This window comes from Castor canadensis, chromosome 16, assembly GCF_047511655.1.
Source record: "Castor canadensis chromosome 16, mCasCan1.hap1v2, whole genome shotgun sequence".
Lineage (NCBI taxonomy): Eukaryota > Metazoa > Chordata > Mammalia > Rodentia > Castoridae > Castor > Castor canadensis.
The window spans coordinates 10359192-10364454 of record NC_133401.1 but is presented as its reverse complement, the minus strand read 5'-3'; the positions used below and the strand labels follow the sequence as shown (position 1 = coordinate 10364454).

Below are 5263 nucleotides of genomic sequence, written 5' to 3'. Positions count from 1 at the left end.
TTTTGATTTTGTTTTCTTACTGTTTCATTTGTTTTTCAGACTGGGTCCCCCAGAGGGCTGGAATTACAGGCCTGAACTACCATGCTCGGCCTCAACTACCATGCTCAGCCTCATGTTTTGTTTTGTTTTTAATGATAACTTAGAGACCTGTCTAAATCTGTACATAGAACCAGACACAGAGATGCACACCTGTAATCACAATAGAGGCCGAGGCACGATGATGGTGAGTTTCAGGCAAGCCTGGGCTACCTAGTGAGACTGTCTCAAAAAATCAAATAAAATCTGTACAGAGAACACTTCCCAGTTATCTTTTATGAAACTGCTATTCCAATCAATGGGAATACCATAATATAACCGGTTACTGATTAATGGGAATTTGGGTTTTCCTTTTCTTTCCTGTTGCAAAAGGTAGTGCAGTGACTGAACTGCTAATGTGTGCAAGAAGATTCACAGGATGTTGTGGGGAAGCTAAAGGAACCAGGTTTGCTGCGGTAATTGTGGTAATAGGAATGTATTAGCCTCAGAAGCTGCTGAGCTGGCCCATCCTATCCTAGTGCAGGGCAAGGAAAAGAAAAAAATAATCCAGTTCAGAGAAGAAAAATAATCCAGTCCAGAAAAGAAAAAAATCCAGTCTGGGCATTGGCTCACGCCTGTAATCCTAGCTACTCAGGAGGCAGAGATCAGGAGGATCGTGGTTCAAAGCCAGCTCAGGCAAATAGTTCATGAGACCCTATCTTGAAAATACTCATCACAAAAAAGGGCTGGTGGAGTGGCTTCAGGTGTAGGCCCTGAGTTCAAACCCCAGTACTACAAAAGAAAAAATCCACAGGATGAGGAGTTGGAGGTGCGACTGAGGTGGTAGGGCACCTGCCTAGCAAGCACAAGGCCCTGAGTTCAACCCACAGCACCACCAAAAAAAGTGAATTCACATGGATCAAAGATATGTGTGCCTATGACCTCACAGCTTAGCCAGTACACTGTAGTCTCAAATTTCTAGCATGGGGCCAATCTGACAGGTACAAATACCTCAGTTCAATCTCAGCCAGACATCCTTTGATATATCTAATAGCCATTGGGAAAGTCTATACAAAATTGCCCTCCTTTTCACACTAACTACAAGTTCAAGGGACCCAAGACCACTCAGGTTCAACAGTTCACTAGGAGGACTCTTAGGACTCACTGAAAGCTGTTAGATTCACAGCTGCAGTTTATTACATGAAAAGGCTACAGACTGAAAGCCACCCAGGTAAGAACGTCACAGGGAGGCTTCCAAATGTGAAGCTTAGCTATTCTCACCTCATCTCAAGGCAGTGTAACTTTCCCCAGCTTTGGTGGGTGATAACACACACAGGACATTGCTTCCAGGAACGGTCAATGATCACCTTCACAAACAGGCTGTCTTTAACCCCTCCGCAGATTAAAACCCCGTGCTTTGATCTGGACATGGTGGCATACACCTGTAATCCCTTCCCGTGGGAGGAGGAGAAGGCAGAAGAATTATGAGCTCAAAACCAGCATTCACTACCTAGTGAGAACTTGTCTTAAAAAAAATTCCTAACCCAAAGTCCCCTTCCTGCATCCCACTGCTGATGTGACTCAGTTCCCAACCTTGTGACTATGTGACTTGCCCAGGGTCCTCACCGTGAATTACATGGTTATTATCTGGCTATTCCTTAGGCTCCCAAAGAAACAAAGTCACATCTGTCAGGCACCAGGGCTTAGAGATTATCTCTGAGAACCTGAAGGTGGAGGCTGGGACTCTCTTTGCACAAAGTTACATTTCCTTCACCGTCTATTGACAACCTTTTTCATTTTTCCTAATGAATTGTCTTTTTCCTTACTGATTTCCAGATGTTCTTTGTCTTTGACTATCCTAAAAGGTTTTTGCAGAAGTTGTTTATTTTTTGGTGGTAGGCAAGTATTCTACCACTTAAGCCATGTCCCCAGACCTATTTTTATCTTTTTTGGCTTCTGGACACTAAGACATCAGACCTAAGAAAGGTCCCAATTCCAAGATTATAAAATAATTAATGCTATGTTTTCTTTTAGTGTATTATTTTATTTTTATGAGACTGTCACATAAGTTTATCCTGGATGTAACAGCAATGTTAAAATTGACAAGTTTCTTTTTTTTTTTTTTTTTTTTTGATGACTGGTCTGGACCAAGATCCTCCTGTTTACACTTCCTGAGTAGTTGGAGTGACAGATGCATGGCAATCCTACTCCTACTGGTTGAGATGGGGTCTCTCCCACCTTTCACCCTGGACTAGTTTTGAGCTTCGACAGAGGTTCTGCTTCCCAAGGAGGTAGGATTACAAGCTTGAACCACCTCACCCAGCTTTTTGGTGGACTTTAAATTAGATTATGTCTTTGACTAAGTCTTTGGAAGGATTGCTTTGGATAATAGTAACTGTTTTGCACTAAATTATGACAGTCACGTGCATCTGTCTTAGAACCCTTCAGCATTTTCCCCATCTATATGATGCTAGCTTTCCTGCTGACTTCGGTGTATTTTACCATGCAAAGGAATTTTCCATTTATTTTTTCAGTGTTTTAAAAATAATTCTATCAGGACTGATGGTTGGATTGCATCAGAGGCCTTTTCACCAAGTAGATAGTTATGTGATTTTTGTCAGACTCATTACCATGAGGAGCTCACAGAATTCCCTAATATTGCCTGGTGTAGGAAATGAACTGACCTGGTCAGGACCGCCCTTTCCTGTGCTGTTGGTGCTGTTTACCAATATTGACTTTAGGGTTTTGGCATCGATATTCACCAGTGAGATTGCTATGGACTTCTATTGTGTGGGTTTTGTCAACTTTTTAAAAAAATTGTTGCTAGCCGGGTTCTTGTAGCTCATGCCTGTAATCCTAGCAACTCAGGAGACAACGATCCAGGAGGATTGCAGTTAAAAGCCAGCCCTGGAGTGACTGAAGTGGTAGAGCCTCTGCCTCGAAAGCATGACGCTCTGAGTTCAAATCCCAGTATAGCCAAATAAAATAAACTCATTACATACAAAGAATTTAAAAGTTCCAGGGCTAGAGGCATGGCTGGTATGGTAGAGTGCCCGTCTAGCAACTATAAAGCCCTGAGTTCACATTCCAGTATCACCAAAGAATTTTAAAGTTCCATTAATTTTTTTATGCTCTGAAAAAATTTAAATGCATTGAGGAAGTCAGTTATATCATTAGCCCCCAGAAGAGGAAAATACTGCCCAGTGGTTGACCTCAGGCTTGTCAAACAGGTTAGAAAGTGGAGGGAGCAGACAGGGCACAGTGAGGACTCACAAAATGTTCAAGTTCCAAGGTCTCTGTAAGAAAAAAAAAACAGGCTTGGAGGCTCTCAAGGTTCTGTGGGAAAGTAACAGAGGCTACATGAGGCATGGTTCACTTCCTCATCCTGAGGAATGGAGCCAAAACCCTTCAGTAGATCCTAGCCGTTGCCGGCTGGTGTGATCAGAAACCTGACAGTGAGACGGAAAGCTAAGAGCTAGAGACTGGTCAAGCAGAGCAGGGACAGGGGGAACTTGATGGAAATTTACTGAGGCCACAGAGAGGAGATAAACAGGTATGGAGAGTGGGGAGTCTTGAAACTGCTCTATTAAGCCTTGAAACTGCTGATACATGTGAACAGTGCTTGAAGCATGCCCTGATGGGATGCTAGGTAGGTGTGCCAGACCTCGAGCTAATTGGGAGAAGATGCCCCTGGGATGCCTGTGGGCTGGCACAGACCTATACAGCCTATGAATGGGTCAATAGCTTTACTTCAACCAGAAAGTAAGAATCTCTACAAAACTCCCAAACAAAGGAGCCTCAGGTGGCTGTCTTGGTGAGACCTTTCCCATGCAGGATCTTCTCTACTCTTTTCCTCTCTGCTCAAATAAAATTCTGCTCTTCCTTTTTTTTGAATGCAAGTGTTGAGTTTATTAATCCTCATGAAAAGCCCATAAGCATTCAGGTGTTTACAGTTTATTAATCCTCATGGAAAACCTGCACAGTGGAAAACCCGCACAATCATCCAATCCATATTCCTTCAGGTTTTTGCCAGCACCAGCATTTGCCTTTCCTGTCCCCCTGACTTTCTCCATCCTATTTTTACGTTCCTTTCATTGTTTCCTTGAGGTCTTTCTCTTCTCATACAGGCCATGTCTCGAAAGTCTGTGTTTGGGCTCATTTTTCTTTGCATAATCCAAGGAATCATAAGTCATGCCCAAACCAGTTGTCTTTCCACCACCAAAATGGGTTCTGACTGCAAATACAAAAATGACATCTGGTGTAGTCTTGTACATTTTAGCTAGTTTTTCATGAATTTGTCTTAGGTACTGTCGCCTTCCCAGGATGAAGGACATCGATGACCATTTGTTTCCTCTGGAACAGTCGGTTGGACTCCAACTTCCTGGTACGGATAGCTACTGTGTCATTCAAGAGCAGGTGATCTTCAGGCAGTCAGGACGAAAAGAGCTCTTCCTTTCTGCTTAAGTGAAACTGTGCTCTTTTGCTCACCCTGTTGTCTGTGACTTTCATTCTTCGCTGTCATGAGACTGCACATTTGAGACCACCTTATCATTTCTGGGTTCTCTTCCAGGATCTTAAAAGGGTAAGTCTGGAATAATGGCCTATAGCTCCGTTCTGTTTTCCCAACTCTTTGCAAATATAGTACTGTCTAATGAATATCAAAATGGAGACTCAGTCACTCAGTAAATGTAATGATTTCATCACTCAGTGCGAGTGCTGATTTTAAGATTCAGATATCAGACTTGCTGGGGTGAGACTTCCACTCTCCTTTCTTGTATGACAGAGGGATGTTAGTCCGACCCTGCCTCAGTTTCCCTCTCATGAGTCTACCTGCTCTTGCTGGGGTGCAGGCCTCACCCAGAGCCCTCCCAGAACTGCACCTCAGCGTGGACCAGCAGATCCCAATTCATAACCTGCCTGTATAGACGGGGACAGCCATCTTTAGTTGTGCTTTCTAGGTCTATTTTGGTCCCATGGCAGAGGGCACCCGACTTCTGGCCCTGCTCTATTGGAAAGTTCACCCTACTTAGTACAGACTAGAGGCACTAATCAGACAGAGAACAAGGATATCACGGGGCCCAACTATGACTTTGATGGGAAAAAGGGACACAGAAAACCAGGGGACAGAGTAATTAGGAAATCCAAATCCACTTGGACTACTGGATCCCCTTTTTCCTCTCTTTTGTCACAATAAGGCTTTTTTTAGGGTGCGGTCTCTTTCTCTTTCTCTCCCCCTCCCTCCCCCTAA

General features: G+C 43.5%; 2 pseudogenes; one reads left to right on the top strand and one right to left on the bottom strand.

Annotated features, from left to right (window-relative positions):
• The first annotated feature begins 435 nt into the window (after positions 1–435).
• Positions 436–561, top strand: LOC141418326 (small nucleolar RNA SNORA66; annotated as a pseudogene).
• Positions 562–3879: 3318 nt separating this feature from the next.
• On the bottom strand, positions 3880–4954 carry LOC141418196 (small ribosomal subunit protein eS24 pseudogene; annotated as a pseudogene).
• Between the last annotated feature and the right edge of the window lie 309 nt (positions 4955–5263).